This window comes from Peromyscus californicus, unplaced genomic scaffold, assembly GCF_007827085.1.
Source record: "Peromyscus californicus insignis strain IS unplaced genomic scaffold, ASM782708v3 Scaffold_10__1_contigs__length_136768540, whole genome shotgun sequence".
Classification (NCBI taxonomy): domain Eukaryota; kingdom Metazoa; phylum Chordata; class Mammalia; order Rodentia; family Cricetidae; genus Peromyscus; species Peromyscus californicus.
In genome coordinates this window covers 31,142,520-31,165,133 of record NW_026294391.1, presented here as the reverse complement: position 1 = coordinate 31,165,133, position 22,614 = coordinate 31,142,520, and positions in this window count along the sequence as shown.

The following is a 22,614-nucleotide window of genomic DNA, read 5'->3' as shown; positions in this document are numbered from 1 at the left end:
AACAGTAAGTAAACCATTTGTCCAGAATGATCTCAGATTGCTAAAATGATAGTAGACCTTTTGTGCTATGCAAATATGTATACAAGAACCTAGATTTCTGGCCAGCATGTTGACTTGTACTCTGGTCTTTTGGGGAGTGGGTCAGGTAAGAGAGCTTCTCACTGTGTAGCCCAAGTGGACCTTGAATTCCCAACCCTCCTGCCTCAGCCTCCCAGGTGGTAGGATTAGAGACGCACACCACTCACCATCCCCACGGAGAGGCCCAGGCCAGAAAATTTCCGAATTTTAATGTAAACTCAGTTTTTCCTTTACTGTGAATTGGCACAAATACAAGCAAGCAAGCAAGCAGATCTACACTGTGTGCCAGCTGACCTCCAAGTCTGACACTGCCTGGAGATTGTCCCACCCCGAAGGGTGAATTTTTCCCCAAGGTTGTGCCCCACCTCACACGGATAAAGAGTATGCACCTCAAGTTTTTTGTTTTTTGTTTTTTTCTTTCAAGACAGGGTTTCTCTGTGTAACTTTTGGAGCCTGTCCTGGAACTTGCTCTGTAGAACAGGCTGGCCTCAAACAAAGAGATCCGCCTGCCTCTACCTCCCAAATGCTGGGATTAAAGGTGCGTCTGCTGCTGCCGCCGCCGCCACCACCACCACCACCACCGCCAGGCACACCCCAAGTTTTTAACTATTTCTAAACAATAGGCCATATAATTCAGGGTTCTTAAAGTCCTTTTTGGCTTTCAGAGGATTCTGGGAAATTTTTGCATGTTTATTATAGAAGTTACTACAAAGGATACTTAATAAACAGCCGGGCAGTGGTGGTGTACACCTTTAATCCCAGCACTCAGTAGGCAGAGGCAGGCGGATCTCTGAGTTCGAGACCAGCCTGCTCTCCAAAGCGAGTTCCAGGAAAGGCACAAAGCTACACAGAGAAACCCTGTCTCAAAAAACCAAAAAAAAAAAAAGTTAGCTGGGCAGTGGCAGCACATGCCTTTAGACGCAGCACCCAGCAGGCAGAGACAGGCAGATCTCTGTGAGTTTGAGGCCAGACTGATCTACATAATGAGTTCCAGGACAGCCAAGGTTACACAGAGAAACCCTGTCTTGAAAAATTAAAAAAAGAAAAAAAAAGAATTGATAAAGAGTTGAATGGTGTGGGGCCACAGAGCTACCATGATCTACAGGAGCTATGTCTGATTGGAGCTCTTGAACTCTAAACCTTGCTTGTCCTTTTGGATCATTATGGAGAGTTCAGTATATAACCCTGAGAAGTTATTGGCCATTGGTGAGGTGAAGCGGAAATCTCTGACCTGCTAGTCCTGCTTTTGTATTTCCTGTGACTAGTCCCCATCCTGAAATCCTGAAGTCAAGTCAGTGTACAAAACTGCAATACTTTGCAGGGAGTTTATATCTTTAAATTGAGGTAGAGGTGTGTGTGTGTGTGTGTGTGTGTGTGTGTGTGTGAAGGACTTGAGGTGCAAAGAAATGGTGAAAACCAGATAGATAGAATTTCACCAAGGTATTTACCAAAGCAAAGGTTTTATTTAAGAATGATGCAGGCTGACCTGGAGAGATGGCTCAGTTGTTAAGAACATTGGCTGCTCTTCCAGAGGACCTGGGTTCAAGTCTCAGCACCCACATGGCAGCTCACAACTATTTGCAAGCACTGGTTCCAGAGGAAGAATGTCCTCTTCTGGCCTCAGGCCCCAGGCATTCTTGGGATGCACATGGAGGCTTGCAGGAAAAATACTAAAACATAAATCTTTAGAAGAAAAAAAAAAGAATGACCTGAGGCAGGGAATACAGACAGTTAAATTATTTGCTGTTGCAGTCATGCAGAGCAGAGTTTCGATCCCCATAACCCACAAGAAATGCTAGTGGGCATGGTGTTCCAACTAGAAGTCCACCTTCACAAGATAGCTAACCATGTCAAGAGTTCTGGGTTTGAAAGACCCTGCCTCAATGAATAAAGTGGAAGAGGGATCCAGAATGATCACCAACTTTGACTTCAGACCTCTATATATCCCTATGTAATACCATATGTACACACACAAATGAAAAGGGGGAATGACCCTGGCTGGGCATGCTGCTGCGTTCCTATGAATATCCTAGCACTTAGGAGGCTGAAGCAGAAGGGACAGAATTTGAGGCCAGCCAAGACTATGTAGCAAGACTGGGGGAAAAAAAGAAGGGGAGCATGCATGTAGCTAAATTGGTACAATACTTGCCTAACATGTATGAAAGCCCAGGTTCAATCCATAGCACTGCAAAAAACGACATGATTCCACATACCTATAAGCCCAGTACTTGGGGGTGGAGAAAGGAGAATCAAGAATTCAAGGCTGGCCCTGGCTACATAGTGAGTTCAAGGCCAATCTGGGCTATAGGAACTCTCAAAAACAACAAAGAAAAGGAAAAGTAGAGACAGTCAATCCTTGTGCTTGGGAGGCTGAAACAATTGCAGTGAGGCCAACTTGGGCTAACAGTTTCATGCTAGCCAGAGGTACTGGATTAGCTGTTTTTTCTCACCAGTGTGACAAGGGTTTTCTTTTTTGTTTGTTTGTTTTGTTTTTCGAGACGGGTTTCTCTGTGTAGTTTTGGTGCCTGTCCTGGATCTCGCTCTGTAGACCAGGCTGGCCTCGAACTCACACAGATCTGCCTGGCTCTGCTTCCTGGCTGCTGAGATTAAAGGCATGTGTCACCGCCAGGGTTTACTTTGTTTATGATTTGAAGGGAGTCTGTCATGGCAGAAAGAGACATGGGGAGCTATGGCAGTGGAAATAGGAGGTGAGTGATCACTTTAGGTCTGCAGATGGGAAACAAGTGAATGCTCATGCTGTTCAATTTCTCTCCTTTCCTTGAATTCAGTCCGAGACTATAGTTCATGGGCTAGTACCACACACATTTGGCTTAGGCCAAACGTTTCTGGAAACTACACCACAGCCATCCTCAAAAGTGTATCTCTTAGGTAACGACAAATCCAGTCAAACCTACAATGAAGATCAACCATCACAGCTACATATAAAGATAGATCCTGCCTCAGAAAATTGCATTTATTGTACCACCACTTACCAAGGACAGGAAGATTTCAGAATGTAAACATAAAGGCATGGTGGCTACTTGAGACTCTTTTCAAACATGGTGGCTCTTTTGCCTGGGGAGACATGAGCAAACATCTGTTTGCACTGATGACAGCCCAAACAAATGATTCCACCCAAATCTGTCTAGTTGATTGGGGTTACTTACAGGAAATGAGTGACCTAAAAGCCGTTGCATCACAAGAAAAGGCCCCCAACCGCTGTCCCAGCATAGATGATGACTCATCAAAGTTGCATCCCTGGAACACTCCTTGATGTTCTCAGCTTTCAGGCAACTGCATAGAAGAGTCTTCTCTCCTAGTCAACTGTTTAGTGCTTACAGAACCTTGGGGAGGGGCCATATGAATCTTGTAATTCTGTTATTTACTGTGTGTGTGTACATTCTCATCTATGTAGGTTGTTGCATACGTGTGTACATGTGTGCAGAGGCCAAGACATCAACCTTGGACACCATTCCTCAGCTCTCTTCACTGGACCCTGGAGCTCACTGACTAGGCCGGACTGGCTGGCACGGGGAACCTTCTGTGCCTGCCTCCCCAGCACTGGGATTATGAGTGTACTCCACCACATGGAGATGTTTATATGGACGCTAGGGACCTAACTCAGCTCCTAGAGCTTGTACCCCAAGCACTTCACTGCCTGAGCTGTGTTCCCTGACCCCAATCTTGTAACTGTCTGAGCTTCCTGAGCCTTATAAATTTTCTTAGCCTTCTGAATCCTACGAGCCTCCAAGAGGGATTGTTTCAATCCTGAGGAAAGAGCTATGTAACAGTGGTTTACATAGTACTTGTAATCCTAGCACTTAAGGAGGCAGGAGGATTACCTCGAATGGAAGCCAGCCTTGGTTACACACTGAATACCAGCCAGCTGTGACCACAATGTGAGAACCTGTTAAAATAATAATAATAATGATAATAATAATATAATAGTAGTAATCATATTCTTTTTTCCATTTTCTTTATTAAGAAATTTTCTACTCCACATATCACCCACAGATCCCACCTCCTCCTTTCTCCCACCCCCCAGCCCTCTCTCCCAAGCCACCCCACATCCCCACATCCCCCAAATCAAGGTCTCCCATGGGGAGTCAGCAGAGCCAGGCACACTGAGCCTAGCAGGTCCAAGCCCCTTCCCACTGCACCAAGGCTGTGCAAGATATCACACCACAGGCGCCAGATTCCCAGAAGCCTACCCATGCACCAGGGACAGATCCCGATCCCCCTGTCTGGGTCCCCCCCAAACAGTTCAAGCCAAACAACCATCTTCCATATCCAAAGGGCCTAGTCCAGTCCCATGGGGCTCCGCAGCCACCAGTCCACAGTTTATGGGCTTCCATTAGTGTGGTCAGTCATCTCTGCACGTCCCCCACCTGCAGATTCTCTCCTCTCTCATCGATTGGGTTCCCGGAGCTCAGCCTGGTGCCTGGCCATGGATCTCTGTATCTGCCTCCATCAGTCACTGGACAAAGGCTCTATGATGACAGCTAGGTTATTTGCTAGACCATTCACCAGAGTAGGCCAGTCCAGGCACCCTCTGGACCACTGCCAGCAGACCCAGGTGGAGTCAACCTTGTGGATTCCTGAGAGCCTCCCCAGCACCCTGACTCTTCCTGTTCCCATGATGTCCCATCTATCATGGTATCACCCTCCCTGCCCTCCCACTCTGTCCCTGTTCCAGCTCGACCCTCCCATTTCCTTATGTTCTCATCCCCTACTCCTCGCCCTCTGCCAACCCCAAACACCCAGTCCGCTCATGTAGATCTCATCCACTTCTCCTTTCACAGGATCATCCATATGTCCCTCCTAGGGTCTTTCCCTGTTAGCTAGCCTCTCTAGAGCTGTGGATTGCAGTCTGTGTTAGTAAATTGCAAAAACTCTGGGTTTGGTGTCCCGGGTTTCAGCACCAAAATGTTAGTAAATTGATGGCTGAAACTGCAAGGAGACAGTTCAGCCCTGGAGGGTGAGGTATCCCGGACACTTTGCGCTGCTCAGAACAAGAGCTCTGCCCTGAAGGTGTCCCGGACACCTAGAGCTGTTTAGCACAGCTCTGACAGCTGGGACTGCAAAGAAACAGCCCAACTCTGGAAGGAAATTTACCATAGTGGTCAAAACACAAGTTCTTCCAGCCCATACCACAAATCAGCAGGCTGAATTGATAGTTCTAACCCGTGCTTGTCAATTGTCTTTGCTTAGCAAAGAGACAACACCAAAAACTATATACAGACCACCAGCCTGCCTCTGGTCTCAGAATAATGAGACCTCATCAACCTGTCAAGGCTCATGCCCCACCCTATCAGGCCGCGCCCCACCTCTTCTCCTTCTACTTCTTCCCACTCACTCATATTGCTATCAAACTCTACATTTGGATATTTAAGGTTCAGGAGACATATGCTCAGCAGTTCAACCACACCACTCATGTGGTAGTGTCTGAAGACTACTGGAAACATAATGCATATGCAGGAAAAAAAACTCTGTTATGAAGAATGAGGAATATTTTACATTATGATTAAGGACCCATGGAATTCCAACTGGAAAATGGGAGTCATTGGGAAGCTTTACTATAGCATCTATCAAATTCGCCCACCAGATATGCTCAAAATATAGAGGGCACACATTCCACTCTCTCAGCTCCTACGAATGGATAGAGTAGAAGTGGTCCAAGCTCCTCAAAGGCTCCTACCTCCTTGTCACACCATCTCTTGTTTCAGACCCTAACTACTGCATATCAGCTATTGAATGATGCTCAGGCTGACTATTTTGGAGAATGCTGGTTATGTGTCCCCCCAGGGTCAAATGCTCACCCACCATTTTGGCCTCACCTATTATCCTATTAGATTCTCTCACCTTACCACTTGTTAATTGCTCCAAGCCAAATGTCACTGCTACCCCTTGTCTCTCTCACATTCCTCTCTTTGGCATTACAGCCCGCTTTAACTCCTCAGGAATACACTTTTGTGGGTACTCTGGATTCTGCAGACTGCAATAATACCATTACCCTTGGTACTAACACTCAGCCCCTATGTTCAAGCATTCACAATGCCTCTATTCTCTGTGGTACTCAGGTTTATCACTGCTTACCTGCTAGGTCGTCTGTGACTTGTGCCCTGGTATTCCTGTTTTCTTAAGTTAGGGGTGGTACCTGGTGAAGAACCCTTGCCAATTCCCATCACCAAGTTCATAGCAGCAAGACATGACAAATGAGTCATCCAAATAATACCATTTCTAGCAGCCCTGGGCATAGCGGCAGGTGTAACCACTGGAACAGCAGGACTGACTACTTCCCTAGCTATTTACCATTGGCTTTCCTCACAATTCATCCAGGATTTCCAAAAAGTAGCTCAGACCATCCTTACTCTTCAGGAACAAATAGACTCACTGACCACTGTAGTATTACAAAATCGGAGAGGATTAGATTTATTAACAGCAGAAAGAGGTGGTCTTTGTCTCTTTCTTGGGGAAGAATGTTGCTTTTACGTCAATCAATCAGGGATAGTGAAAGATAAGATCCAACAACTCCAGATGGATCTTCAAACCCAGAAACAGTTTGATGCCCCCAGACAGTGGAGCACTAATAATAAGATATGGAAATAGATGCTACCTTTCTTATCCCCTCTTTTCTTCCTTTTCCTAGTCCTACTAATTGCACCCTGACTCATGAACTTCTTTGCTAGTTTTCTTCAGCAACAGATCCAAAATATTTCTAACCAAACTCTGAACCAGTTAATATTACAGGATTACCAGCCCCTACCGACAAAGCCAGAGATCTACAGAACCTGGTTACATCCTGAGGAAGAAGATCAAGATTGTCCCAAGAACCTCAGCACCCTAATCCAGCAGGAAGTAGTCTAATGATAACTTCACCCCCTTTCCAGCCCCCAGTTGCGTTTTACTAAACAAAAAAGGGGGAATGTAGGGAAAAGGGGCTGGCTAAAGAAACCCACCCTGACCCCGGAGCCCAGAATTAGGGAAATGGCCATCCCTTCCCTCACATCTAGTATCCACTTATGAGTGAGTACATACTATGTTTGTCCTTCTGAGTCTGGGTTACCTCATGCAAAATGATATTTTCTAGTTCCGTCCATTTGCCTGCAAATTTCATGATATCATTGTTTTTTTACTGCTGAGTAGTACTCCATTGTGTATATGTGCCACATTTTCTTAATCCATTCTTCAGTTGGGGGGCATCTAGGTAGTTTCCAGGTTCTTGCTATTACGAATAGTGCTGCTATGAACATAGTTGAGCTTGTGTCCTTGTGGTAAGATTGAGCATTCCTTGGGTATATGCCCAAGAATGGTATAGCTGGGTCTTGAGGAAGACTTATAATAATAATAACAATAATAACGATAATAATATAATGGTAGTATCATATTCTTTTTAAAAAAATCATTTCAAGGGCTGGAGAAATGGCTTCTCATGTCACGAAAAGTTAACAGGCTGGTGAGATGTCTCATTGGGCAAAGTGCAAGCCCGATGACCTGAGTTCAATTCCCAGAACCCACATAAAGAAGAGAGGACCAATCCACATTTTACTTTGGTCTACACACATGCACTGTAACACACTTGCCAAAACACATCACACATACACATACAACAATAATTAATTTAATTCATTTTTTGAGACAGGATCTCTCTATGTAGGCCTGGCTGTTCTGGAACTCTCTATATAGACCAGGCTGGTCTCAAACTCAAAGAGGTCTTCCTACCTCTGCCTCCTGAGTGCTGGGATTAAAGGCGTGTGCCACTATGCCCAGCTCAATAATTAATTTAAAAAGAAAAATTAACAGTATTTATTGCCAATAATATACTTATAAGTCTCTCTCTCTTCCTATGTGTGTGTGTGTGTGTGTGTGTGTGTGTGTGTGTGTGTGTGTGTGTGTTTGACAAGTTCTAATTTAGTACAGATGGATTTTTAACTCTCTGTGTATCTCAATAGCATTGAACTCTTGGTCCTCCTATTCCTGCCTCCCAAGACCTGGGCTTACAGGCAAGTATGAACCACCACACCTGGCTTAATTTGCATTTTCAAGTAAATTTACAGTTTGAAAACTTATATCTACCACCGTTGACAAAACCAAAAGCTTTTTATGAATTTGGTAGGAGTTGGCACTCCAGTTTGCAGACCAGATGAATGACCTGTTAAGACTATTCACTTCTGTCACTGAAGCCCCAAAACACAACACAGGTTAAATGTGACTATAGGTTTAGAGAGATGGATCAGCAGTTAAGAGCACTGGCTGCTCTTCCAGAGGACTAGAGTTCAATTCCCAGCACCCACATGGTAGCTCACAACTGTCTATAACTCCAGTTTCAGGAGATCTGACACCCTTTTCTGGTCTCCACAGGCACTACACACATGAGGTGCATAACTTAGTTACTGTTCTATTGCAGTGAGGAGACACCATGACCATGACAACTCTTATAAAGGAAAGCATTTAATTGGGGCTGGCTTACATTTAGAAATTTAGTTCATCATCATTATGGCGGGGGGTGTGGTGGCACACAGACAGACATGGTGCTGGAAAAGTAGCTGAGGGTTCTATATCCAGATCTGCAGGCAACAGGAAGAGAGTGAGACACTGGGCCTGGCTCGAGCATCTGAGACCCCAAAGCCCACCCCCAGTGACACACTTCCTTCAACAAGGGCCTACTCCAACAAGGCCACACCTCCTAATCCTTCTAAGTAATGCCACTCCCTGATGACTAAGCATTCAAATACATGAGCCTATGGGGACCATTTTCATTCAAGCCACCACAGTTGCACAAACACACATGCAGGCAAATCCCCATACAGATAAAAATAAAAATAGTTGCTTAAAAATGTGGCAATATTCTAGGGAAATTGTACTAACAGAAATAGTAAGCTATATCTGATCTGTTGACCATCATTTGCTGACCACTGTTATAAAAGCTTCTGATACCAGAAGATTGGTTAACTGTGGTGTTAAATGGCATAATGGATTTTAAGAAACCAATCAACTATAAGTTAAATATTTTAGGAAGTTGATGTAATGAAAAAAGCACAGAAAACAGTTGGTTGTAATTTCTTTTTATAAAATATTTATTTTTATTTATGTGTGTGTGTGTGTGTGTGTGTGTGTGTGTGTGTTTGTGTGTGCGCGCGCGCGCGCGCACAATATGCATGCAGTGCCTGCAGAGGGTGGAGGATACCCTGAAGTTAAGAGTTTCAGGCAGTTTTGAGCCAACAGATGTGGGTGCTGGGAACTGAACTGAAGTCCTCTAGAAGAGCTAGCTACAAGTGCCCTTAACGACTGAACCATCTCTCCATTATATGGATGCCATTTTGTGAAGCTTTCCTTCCTTCCTTCCTTCCTTCCTTCCTTCCTTCCTTCCTTCCTTCCTTCCTTCCTTTCTCCCTCTCTCTCTCTCTCTCTCTCTCTCTCTCTCTCTCTCTCTCTCTCTCCCTCTCTCTCTCTCTCTCTCTCTCTCTCTCTCTCTCTCTCTCTTTCTTTCTTATGTGTATGGATGTCTGTGTGTGAGTGTATGGACGCATGTATATGGGGGTGTTGTACATGTATGGAGGCTAGAAGAGGGCTGGCCTCTGGGTTTTCTGGTGTGAGTGTGACACCCAGTTTGTTTTGTGAACACTCTAGGATAAAGGGTGGTCCTCATCATTGTGCAGCAAGAACTCTTAACTGCTGAGCCATCTCTCCAGCACCTGAATGGCATTTTTTCAAAATCCCTAATTCATGGATGGTATTCACAGGTGGTACTTATTGATGTTTTGCATAATGTTATAAAAATATCAATTCTAGTCTGGCATAATGGTTATTGCCTTTAATCACAACACTCAGGTGGATCTCTGTGAGTTTGAGGCTAGCCTGGTGTACATAATGAGTTCCAGTCCATCCAAGGACACATAGTGGGAACTTTTATTTTTTTTTATTTTTTTAAAGACCATTCTAGGAGCTGAAGATATGATTTAGGGGTTAAGAATACTTGCTGCCCTTGCACAGGGCCTGAGTGGGTTCTCAGCATCTGTATAATGGCTCACAACCATCCATAATTCCAGTTCCAGGGGTCTAAGGCCCTCTTTAGGTACCGACTTTAAATTAGTATTTAATTTAAATACAATTGTAATTAATATACAGTAGGATTTGAGGGTGGGAGATTTAAAACCACTGTAAAATGTTCTAATATTGGAAGTACTAATTTATAAGACCACACGAAAGAAATGTGCAGAACTGACAAGTAGCTCAGGGTTCAAACACATGCTTAGCATGCGTGAAGCCCTGAGTTCCGCCCGTACTCAGTGCCACAGAAAGAAAAGTATAAACATACCGAGAGGGAAGTCAACTCCAGATATTAAGCTGCAACAGAAGACACAGTTATAAAAATACGTGCTCAACTGGTAGAAAAGGATTCAAGAGCTCAGAACTAAGTCCACAGATCAGAAGTTGATGTGGGATTGAAATGGCTTCAAATATCTTTGGGGAACTGAGCATGATGATGGGTGCCTCTAATCTCAGCACTTGGGAGTTGGAGACAGGATGATAAACATTTTGAGGCCAGTTTGAACTATATGACACCCTATCTCAAGAAAACTACTACTACTACTACTACTACTACTACTACTACCAATAATAATAATAATAATAATAATAGTAACAGAGGAAAATTATATTGGTGAGAAAATTTTATCACCAAAGATGAATTGGATCTGTATCTCACTTCATATACAGAGAACATGCTTAAGAGAAACTAGACATGGTGGTATAGTTGAGGTGGAAACAAGAGAATGAGACATTCAAAGCTATCCTGAACTACATATGGAGCTTGATATTGAGCTTGATCCTGGGCTGTATGAATACATGCCTCAAAAATAAAGTGAAGATAAATCTGTAAACACAAAGGAAAAGCAGGATACAGAGTGCAGTGGGGCTAGGGAGTAAATTTTTTTGTTTCTCTTTTTATTTATTTATTTATTATTTTTTTAAACTTTTTGGAGCTGAGGACCGAACCCATTGCCTTGCCCTTGCTAGGCAAGCGCTCTACCACTGAGCTAAATCCCAACCCCTGTTTCTCTCTTTTTAGAGAGCAAGTTTTTATTTCTTGAGACTACAATGGCATCATTTCCCCTTTTCCTTTTCCGGCTCCAAACCTCCCATGTATCCCCCTAGCTGCTTTTTACCAAACTTGTGGCCTCTTTTTCTTTGCTGTTACATATCTACTCCTAAATACAGAAATGCAACCTGCTCAGTCTGTATAATGTTACTCGTATGTATGTGTCTGTTTTTCAGGGCTGACCATGTGGTATTGGATGACCAGTTGGTGTGCTCTTCCCTGGGGAAGACTCTTTCTCCAGCTCTCAACATTTCTTAGTTGCCTGTAGTTCTTTGTATAGGACTGAGCTCTCCTGGGCTTTCCCCTGTCCACATTAGCATGTCTATTGCCGCTCTTGTTGTTGGTAAGCTCGTGTTTAGTCAGCAATGTGTATGAGACTTCATGGGTGTAGCTTCTGATATTTCTAGAAGACACAGTCTCACAGCCAACTCCCTGTTCCTCTGGCTCTTGGAATCTTTCTGACCACTCTTTTTGCAGAGTTCACTGTGCTAAAGGTGCAGGAGTTCTATGGCATCCAATGTGGTGGCAAGAGTTTCCACCTAAAAACTGAGAAAAAAGATTCTAAAATGGAGCTAAAAACAGTTCCTAATTGTCTCTCTCAAATGAGCGGCAGCTGCCGGTTTGAGCTGCTGGTTTGAGCTACTTGTGGATTCCTAGCATGCGTGCTCAACCTGCAGTATGGCGGGAATGAGGCCTCTGCAAGTGGCACATTAAGCTGCGTGGTGGATTTAGCCTTTGCTAGTACAAAACAAAAAAAAGAGGTTTCTGGGCTGCATGCTGCTTGGATAAAATCATAGACCCACGATAGCTCCCAGAGCTGACAGTAAACTACCACTGCCATGTTGGGAAGCTGAGGTGGGCAGAGCCAGCAGCCACAGCTGCTGCAGTTTAAAGCAATAGATTCACAATAAGACAGATTTAGATGTAATAGTTTACAATGTGTGTAAAAGATACGTAGGCTTGAAAGAGACAAAAAAAGTGATATGTACAGTTATAGAAACAAATACATAGTTTTAAAAAATAAAGTCTTTAAAGAGACTGTAAAATTAATATAAAAAATAGCCATGTAAAGATGAATATTACACAGAGAATCTGGATTGTGTTGTCTTTGGGATTTTTAACTGCAGAAAAACATTTGATTGTAAAAGCTGTTGAGTTATGCCAAAATGTATATTTTAAAAATACCTTGACTTCAAAATTTGGATATAAGGATATGTTGCTTTGGAAAAGACTCTCTGCTTTTGTTTCCACAGAAAGCCAGAGGCTATGGATTTGTTCCAGATTAAGATACATCAGGTTTGACCAGCCAAGACCCCCTGAAAGGTCTCCGATGACACCATGGCCCGGATGATCCAACATCCAGAATGGTTTGAAGGCAACTGGCTCAGATGATACACCTTCATGGACTACTCCATAATCCTAAAATTTTCTTTGTGTCCCCATAAGATACAGCGCCCCCCCTCCAGCAGGAAGTAGTAAGAGAAGCTATGCCCAAATTCCCAAATTATATGTAATTTTACGTTGTTAAGGTTAAAACCTTCCTTTTTGAGAGAAAAAAAAAGGGAAGTGCTGTGGGATGTTCTGTATGGCAAATGTGTTGCTAATTGGTTAATAAATAAAACACTGATTGGCCAGTGGTCAGGCAGGAAGTATAGGCGGGACAAGGAGGAGAATAAAGCTGGGAAGTGGAAGGCTGAGTCAGAGAGACACTGCCAGCCGCCATGATGAGAAACAACATGTAAAGATGCCGGTAAGCCACAGCCATGTGGCAAGGTATACATTAATGGAAATGGATTAATTTAAGCTGTAAGAACAGTTAGCAAGAAGCCTGCCACGGCCATACAGTTTGTAACCAGTATAAGTCTCTGTGTTTACTTGGTTGGGTCTGAGCAGCTGTGGGACTGGCAGGTGAGAGAGATTTGTCCTGAGTGTGGGCCAGGCAGGAAAACTCTAGCTACAGTTCTATAGCACATTAATCAGTTGGGACTGGCCTCCACAACTTTATATTATGATCATTTGTTGTTTTCTGTGATAGCTTCCATCTGTTGCAAAGAGAAGTCTCCTTGATACCTCATGTGTATGTATAAGGACAAATGTTTAGAATGTAGTTATGGATTATGTTGGAGGAGAAAGAGAAATACAGAAGGCATGAGGAGGGTAAAATAACAGTAAGAATGTCTATAAAAGTCATAAGAAATCACACTATTAACTATTTACCAAAAAAGCCTGTAATACCCATAAATTTGTGTATAAGTATACATAGTTTAAATGAAACGCTCATCTGGGCTAACAATGCTTCCCGAAAGAACCACAGATCATTTAACAAAAGCCCTGACACCAGGCATGAGAAGCCCTCTTCTGAGTTGTTTGTCAGGGCTGTCCAAGAGATTCCTGAGACATACATCTTGTTGCTGTTGGCCTTTGTTGCCCTCCAGAGGTGGAAAGTAAGTCCCTGTTGCTGAAGACACCATGCACTTCAGACACGTGACCCAGAGGCCCTTGAACTAGAACATGAAACCCTCCTCCCTGAGAACTAGCTTTCATGGAACCAAAGGAGGAAAGCAATCAACAGTCCTACCCAGCTGTGATTCCTAGGAACTACATCAACAGCCACTATGGCATGATAACCCTGAGCAGTAATGGCACAAATACCTGGGAGGTAACCAGAAGCTCTCTAGCTGCACTTAAGACCTACCCAACATGAGAGAATCATGCCTGCTACTGGAAACCTAGCTAACTACCCAGGGCTAGTAGAATCATAAGCCCTGGAGGAGAGCCGACAGCCACCACTTTACCAAACCAGAAAAATTCCTAACTACAGTCTAAATACTTGTTTCTTTTATTAAATACTTATTAATTTTGTGGTGCTGGGGATTGAACCCAAGCCTTGCATATACTAGACAAGTGCTCCACTGCCCAGCTGCAAACCCAGCCCTTAGGAAATGGTATTTTTTATTTTTTTTTATTTTTTTATTTTTTTTGGTTTTTCGAGACAGGGTTTCTCTGTGTAGCTTTGCGCCTTTCCTGGAACTCGCTTTGGAGACCAGGCTGGCCTCGAACTCACAAAGATCCGCCTGCCTCTGCCTCCCGAGTGCTGGAATTAAAGGCGTGCGCCACCACCGCCCGGCGAAATGGTATTTTTTAAAAAAGATTCATTTATTTATTATGTATACAGATTTCTGCCTGCATGTATGCCTGCAGGCCAGAAGAGGGCACCAGATCTCATTGCAGATGGTTGTGAGCCACCATGTGGTTGCTAGGACTTGAACTCAGGATCTCTGAAAGAGCAGCCAATGCTCTTAACTGCTGAGCTATCTCTCCATCCCCAGGAAATGGTAATTTTTAAGAAAAATGTATCTTATTTTAAATTATGTGTCCGGGCGCGAGTATGTTCATGTGAGTACTGGTACCATCAGAGGCCAGAGGTGTTGGATTCTTTGGTGCAAGAGTTACATGCAGTTTTGAGTCACCTAATGTGGGTGCTGGGAATCGAATTTAGGCCCTCTGCAGAGTAGGAAGCTCTCTTAACCACTGAGCTCAGGAAATGATATTTTAATTTATATTCATATTCATTTATTTTTTGAGATAGGGGATCTCTTTATGTAGCCCTGGGTGGCCTGGTATTTGCTGTGTAGACCACGCTGGCCTTGAATTCATAGAAATCTACCTTTCTCTGCTTTCAGAGTGCTGGGATTAAAGGCATGAGCCATCATGCACACCTCAGGTATTTTTATTTTTAAGCAGACCAAACAGACTGGCTAAGGAAAAGTGAGAAAAAATTCCTGATAGTGAGAGGGTCTCCAAGTAAAGAATGCTGGGAGAGTATATTTTAAGAGGCCTCTTAAAGCAAAATCATCAAATGAAAATCTTATGGATTGAATCATTCAGGGATTGGATTATGCAAACATCATTAAGTGTTGATTTGTTGAAATAGATATGACTGGGAAGTACCTTCCCCCAGATAGCAACCCAGGCTACTGTCAAATTTCTGAAGCTGACAACTCCAGTGTAGTTGTTTAAGAAACTGTCTTTAGCCTTAGAAAAAACACGTGGAAGTGTTTGGGTTTTTGGTTGTTGCTTGGGTTTTTGTTTTTGAGTTTTTTTTTTTTTTTTTTTTTTTGATTTTTCGAGACAGGGTTTCTCTGTGTAGCTTTGCGCCTTTCCTGGAACTCACTTGGTAGTCCAGGCTGGCCTCGAACTCATAGAGATCCTCCTGGCTCTGCCTCCTGAGTGCTGGGATTAAAGGCGTGCGCCACCACCGCCCGGCTGTTTTTGAGTTTTATTGTTGTTTTGAGACAGAATATCATCTAGCCCAGGCTAACATTAAACTTGTTATGTAGCCTAAAAGGATGACCTGGAACCCCTGACCCTCCTGCTTCCATCTCCCAAGTTCTTTGGTTACAGTCCAATAAAAACAAATGCCACACACAGATACAGCTAAGAAGGCAAATGATTCAGTAAAATATTGTTAGAATCTTGCTATACAGATTAAGGAACCAGGTTTGGGTGGCACACGCCTTTAATCCCAGCACTTGAAGCAGAGGCAAGCAGATCTCTGTGAGTTCCAGGCCACTCAGGTCTACATAGTAAGTTCCAGGCCAGCCAAGGCTACATAGTGAAACCCTGTCTCAAAAAACAAACAAACAAAAATATTTTGAAAAATCTTGCAAATTTTAGGAAAGTTTAATTGACTAGGTAAAATATTTGTGGCTTTCAAACTCAATGGATTATCTAGAACGCAAAAAACACTCCCCGAAACCAAAGGGGATAAATCAAATAGTCAAATGGAAAGATGGCCAAGGATTAAACAGGCAATTTACTGGGTAAGCCAGTATGGCTGACGTTTACAACAGATTAGTCAGTATCCAGCTGCAATGACTAAATCGTGAAAACTTGATTCCAACCAGGGAAGGCGTCTGACAGCTGTTGTGCAACATCACTTTACACAAAGTTACAGGTGCCGTGTGGTCACAATATGATGCCGCAACATTTCTAAAATATAGCTAGGAAAACATCAGAGGAGCAGTTTGTGGTGGCCCACTTCTGCAAACCCAGCATCTTAGATGCTCGGGCAGGAGGATTGCCAGTTAGAAAACAACTTGTGTTATAAAAGTGAGTTTCAGGGTAGTCTGAGTTACACAGACCTCATATTTAAATGATCATTATTAGTGCAATAATAATAATAACAAAAATCAGAGTAACTATTCATGCCCGAAGAATAGAATGATATTAAGAACAAAACATAAAAGGACTGGGGTGTGGTGTCACAAGCCTGTAATCACAGCACCTGGGAGGCAGCAGGAGAAGAGCAAGTTCTAGGCTAGCCTGCTCTACATAGAAAGTTCTAGGGCAGTCATACATAACAAGATTCTGTCTCAAAAAAAAAAAAGTCTATGGCTCTTTTCAGGGGCAGGAGCATTATCAGCCCAAGTGGAATGATAAAACACACACATTCTCTCTCTCATATTATTCACATATATATGTTACAGTAATAATTAAAGAAATGGAGGCCATGAATTTGAGAGAGGGGTGGCAGGTGGGGCGGGCATGGAAAGTATTGGAGGATGGAGCAGGGAGGGGAAATGATGTCATCCTATTTTAATAAAATAAATTTTAAACGTTCAAAAGTGTGGGCTGATGAGATGTCTCCATGATTAAGAGCACTGGTTGGTCTGGCAGAGGACCTGGGTTTGATTCCCAGCACCCACATGGTGGCTCACAACTATCCATAGTGCCAGGTCTAGAGGAACCAATGCCCTCAATCTAACCTCTATGGGCTTATTACCCTTGTGGTGCACATGGATATGTCCAAGCAAAACACTCATACACACAAAATAAAGTAAATAAATGTAAACACTTCAAAGTAAGTAAATAAAAGTAAAAATAGTATAAAATTAGAGAAGGATACTGCCCAGACCATCGTCAAGCCCTTGAGTTCAAGAGTGGATCAAATTTGCAGACAAGACTCCTAAGAGGACAAAGTGGTAACAACACACACCTCCTAACGTTTATCAACTTGACTTTTTCTTGCCAGCTTAGAAACAATTTTCACTATAGCTCCAGGCACTGGCCTTGACATGCCCACTTTCCCGATCATTGTAACTATCTTAACTCCTCTTCTGGCTCTCACATCACACCTGACTCCTCCTCCAGCCATATCCCGGGCTGACAAGAACACATTTGTCACAAAAGCATTTGTGCCACAAAGGCTCTGTTTCCAAGCTTTCTTTTTTCTTCTATTGGTTTCTTTCTTTCATCTCCCCCCTCCCCAATAACCAAATGCCAGTTCCTAAAGGTCTCAACTTCTTTTTATTGTTTGTTTTTTAAATATTACTATTATTATTATTATTATTTGATTTTTCAAGATAGGGTTTCTCTGTGTATCCCTGGCTGTCCTGGACCTCACTCTATAGACCAGGCTGGCTTCGAACTCAGAGAATCACTTGCTTCTGCCTCCTGGGACTAAAGGCGTGTGCCAGTTTATTTTCAGGTTTGTTTTTTTTTTTTTTTTTTTTGGTTTTTCGAGACAGGGTTTCTCTGTGTAGTTTTGGTGCCTGTCCTGGATCTCACTCTGTAGACCAGTCTGCACTCGAACTCACAGAGATCCGCCTGCCTCTGCCTCTTGAGTGCTGGGATTAAAGGCGTGTGCCACCACCGCCAGGCCTTCAGTTTTGTTTTGAGACAGGGTCTCAAGTAGCTCAGGCTGGCCTCAAACTTAAGATGTAGTGAAGGCTGGCCTTGAACTTCTGATCTTTCTGTCTCAGAGTCCCTACTGCAGGAATTATAAGTATGTACCAGTTCACCTGGCATTCATTTTTAAAAATTGATGTACTACTTGAACATTATAAAATTCACTTGTTTAAGCTGGGTGTTTGTGATGGTACATGCTTGTAATTCCAGCACTCTGGTGGCTGAGGCAGGAGTGCAGGCCAGTATGAATTATGTGGTGAGATTTAGACTAGGCTGAGACACATAGTGAGATCTTAAAAAACAAACAAACAAACAAACAAAAAACCAAAGTATCACCAGAGATGGTAGTACACATCATGTCTATAAACTTAGAACTTCAGAGGTTGGGGTAGAAGGTTCAGAAGTTCAAAGTAATTTTTGACTACACAGTAATGAGTTCAAAACAAACCTAAGCCACCTAAGATTCTACTTCAAGAAAACCATGAAATGCATTCATTAAAAACAAACTTCACGGGGTGGTGGTGGCACACGCCTTTAATCCCAGCACTCGGGAGGCAGAGGCAGCTGGATCTCTGTGAGTTCTAGGCCAGCCTGGTCTACAGAGCGAGTTCCAGGACAGGCTCCAAAGCTACACAGAGAAACCCTGTCTCAAATAAACAAAACAAACAAACAAAAAACCTTCACATGTTTAATGTGTGTATTTCAATGGGTTTAGTGTATGTACTGTTATGCTTTTTTTTTTTTTTTTTTTTTTGAGTCAGGATCTTAAGTATCCCGGGCTGGCCTTGGACTCACTATTTAGAATTAGATGACTTTGAACTTGTGATCTTCTGGCCTCCACCTCCCAGATGCTGTATTTACAGGTGTGTGCCATTACATCTGGTTTTCGCAGTATTGGCAAATCAAACTCAGAGCTTCTTTGATGCTAGGCAAGCATCTACCAACTGAGTTGCATCCTCAGCCTGAATTCCAGAACATTCTCATCACCCAGAAAGAAAACTTGTGCTCATTCTTCAGTCTTCTCTTCCTTTCCCCACTTCCAACCTCAGTGTAACTGAAGAGAAAACTCAGGGCATCCCACATAACCGAGGCAAGCACTCTATCACTGAGCTACACCCCCAGCCTTATTTTTGCATTTTGCCATTCTGAGCCTTGAACTCAGAACCTTGGCATGCTAGATTAGTACTGAATATTATTAGAATCTTGCTATACAGTGTGAGAAACTGAGCTTGGGTGGTGTACACCTTTAATCCTAGAACTCGAAGCAGAGGCAAGCAGATCACTGTAAGTTATAGGCCATAACTCATTTATATATTGTTTTTATTTCAAGACAAGGTCTTTCTAAATTTTGCAGGCCAATCTTGAACTTGTTCTGCTTCCCAAGTAGCTAGGATTTCAGAACTGTGTCAGCAGGCCTGGCTTCAGCTCTGTCTTTGTTAGCGTTACTATTGCTATAATGAAACACCGTGACCAAAAGCAATTTGGGGATGAAAGGTTTATTGGGGTTACATTTGTACATCAAGTCCATCATCGAAAGAAGTCAGGACAGGAACTCAAACATCGCAGGAACTCAAACAGGGCAGGAACCTGCAGGCAGGAGCTGATGCAGAGGCCATGGTTACTTGCTTGTTCAGCTTGCTTACTTATAGAACCCAGGACCACAAGCCCAGGGGTAGTCTGACCCGGAGTGGGCTGGACTCTCCCCCATCAATCACTAATTAAGAAAATGCCCAGGGCTAGAGAGATGGCTCAGAGTTTAAGAGCACTGACTGCTCTTCCAGAAGTCCTGAGTTCAATTCCTACCAACCACATGGTGGCTCACAGCCATCTATAATGAGATCTGGTGCTCTCTTCTGGTGTGAAGGCATACATGCAGGCAGAACACTATATACATAATAAATAAATAAATCTTAAAAAAGAAAAAGGAAAATGCCCTACAGGCTTGCCTGCAGCCTGCTCTTAGGGAGGTATTTTTCTCAATTGAGGCTCCCTCCTCTCCAGTGACTCCAGCTTGGGTCAAGTTGACATAAAACTAGCCAGCACAAGCTTCATTCTTTTTCTTTTGAATTTTTGCATGGATATGGTATGCGTGTGTGTATCCATGTTCACATGCGTGTGGGTGCATATTTGTAAGGGAATATGTGGGAGAGGTTGACATCAGGCATCTTCCTGGATGGCTCTCTATTTACTGAGACAAGGTTCAGCTAGTTTAGCTAGCCAGGTTGCCCTGTGGACTTCCTGTTTCTGCCTCCAAAGCACTGTGGTTACAGATGAACCACCATACTTGCCAGGCATTTGCGTGTATACTGGGGATAAAATCTCTGGTCTTTGCCATGCGGTGGTGGCAGGCTGGCCTTGAAGTCGCAGAAATTCACTGCCTCTGCATCCTTACTGCTGGAATTAAGTCATAAGCCACCATGCCTGGCCACTATGATTGTTTTGTTGCTTTCTCTCTTAGGAATCAAAGCCTATACACATCACACACCCTAGGCAAGCAGTCTCCCACAAAGCTATGTCTCCAACCCCTTCACTATGTTTTTGAAACCACAATAAATGTGCATGGCTAGAGAAAAGGATGTGCTGGGTAAATAATACCCCATAGGCTTCTTTGACCCCTACTCAGGAGGCAAGGCATTTAGCAGCAAGACTTAACACAAAGCAAACAAACATGGTGGGTGGCTCACAACTGAAAATCCAGACTGTCAAAGGCCAAGTCAGGAGGATTCCCAAGTCAGCCTGGGAAACATGGTGCAATCTGGGGCAGCCCTACAAAGACCCTGTGTCAAACAAAACAAACTAGCAAAAGAATTGGCAAACGGGCTGGCAAGAAAACACAAAGCTCTATAGAGCAAAGGCAACAATTATCAGGGAAAGCCCGCACGAAGAAGAGCTAATCGTCTGGCAGAATATGTAAAGGAAAAAGTGGGTCTACTTTCACACGCCCAGAAAGATCAGAAGTTCAAGGTCATCTTTGACAGTAAACTCTGTGGCCACCACCAACTGGGCTAGATGAGGCTCCGGGCACAGGGAGGGGGATACTCAAGCAAAATTATTTAGATTCACATCTCACTCCAGTCAGAGTGACTATCACCAAGAATGCCTTTAATCCCAGCACTTAGAAAGCAGAGGCAGGTGGATCTCTGAGTTCGAGGCCAGCCTGATCTACAGAGCGTTTTCCAGGACAGCCAGGACTACACAGAGAAACCCTGTCTCAAAAAACTAAAACCAAAAAAAAGAAAAAGAAAGAAAGAAAGCAACAAATGGTGAGGATCTGGGGAAAGAGACCCCCTACACATATGGTGAGTAGGAATGTTAATTAGGAGACCACATTGGATGTTAGCAATGAGGTTCTCCCAAAATTAAAAGTAGAACTACCATATGACCCAGCTATACATAGGTATATACCCAAAGAATCAAAGGAGACAGTAAAGAGACTTGAATACCTATGTTCACTGTGTCACACTATTCATAAGAACTTATAGAACTGAACTGGCTATACATCAATAAATAGATATAGAAAAGGTGGTATATATACACAGACGAGTCTAATTCAGCCATAAAGAAGAACAATTTATATAATTTGCTGGAAAATGTATGAAAATAGAGATTACTGTGTTGAAGAAAGTAAGTCAGACTCAAAAAGAAAAATGTAGATAGGCATAGTAGTGAAAGACTTGAATCCTACAATTCAGGAGTCCGAAGCGGTAAGATCAGGGCTCCCTTACATAGTAAGTTCAAGGCCAGCCTAGGTTACCTGAAATCCTTTCCTTTTCACACCTAAAACATGCAAACAAACAAACAAACAAACAAAACCAAATATAAGCCCAGCATGGTTCTTTCTTTTTCTAATTCCAGCACTCAGGAGGCTGAGGCGCTAGTCTTGATTGTCGTGAGAGATTGAGTGCTATCAAGTGAGTTCTACACCAGCCTGGACTACAGAATGAGACTGTCACTGGGCGGTGGTGGCACACATTTAATCCCAGCACTCGGGAGGCAGAGGCAGAAGGATCTCTGTGAGTTTGAGGTCAGCCTGGTCTACAATGTGAGTTCCAGGAAAGGCGCAAAGCTACACAGAGAAACCCTGTCTGGAAAAAAACAAAAACAAAGAGAAAACAGCAACAATAACAAAAAAACAACATAGAATAAGACTGTCCAAAACAAAACAAATAAAGCATATGCAGAATATAGATTTTAAAATTATATCTACATGCACACACATATATGATATGGAAATAGAAAGGAGGTTTTTGGGGAAGAGAAAAGGATCTGGCAAGAGGGAGCAGGGGGACAAAAGAGGGTAATGGGGGGTGGATAATATCAAAGTACAGAATATGGCTGGGTGTAGAAACTCATGTCTGTAATTCCAGGACTTTTGAGGCTGACGAAGGAAGATGGCCATGAGTTAGAGGCTAGTCCAGGTTACATAGTTTCAGGTCAGCTTGGGATATAACGTAAGGCCCTGTCTCAAAATCATGCCCCACCCCCAAAGTATGTGATAGACATATGAAAATGGTTGGTGAAACTCGTGATTTTAAGGATGAATATATGGCAAGCAAATAAAGAAATAAATAAATGAACTGAAACCCGATTGTGGTAGGAGAATGGATCCTACAGCTGTGGCATCTGCACACAGAGCTTCTGGGCTGATTTCGGGGCAGACATCCAGTGTGAACACGTATGTGCAGATAGTATGTGTGCAAGGTCTGAGAAGCTTTAAGTGTATTTGTGCACTGGTGTGTGGAAAC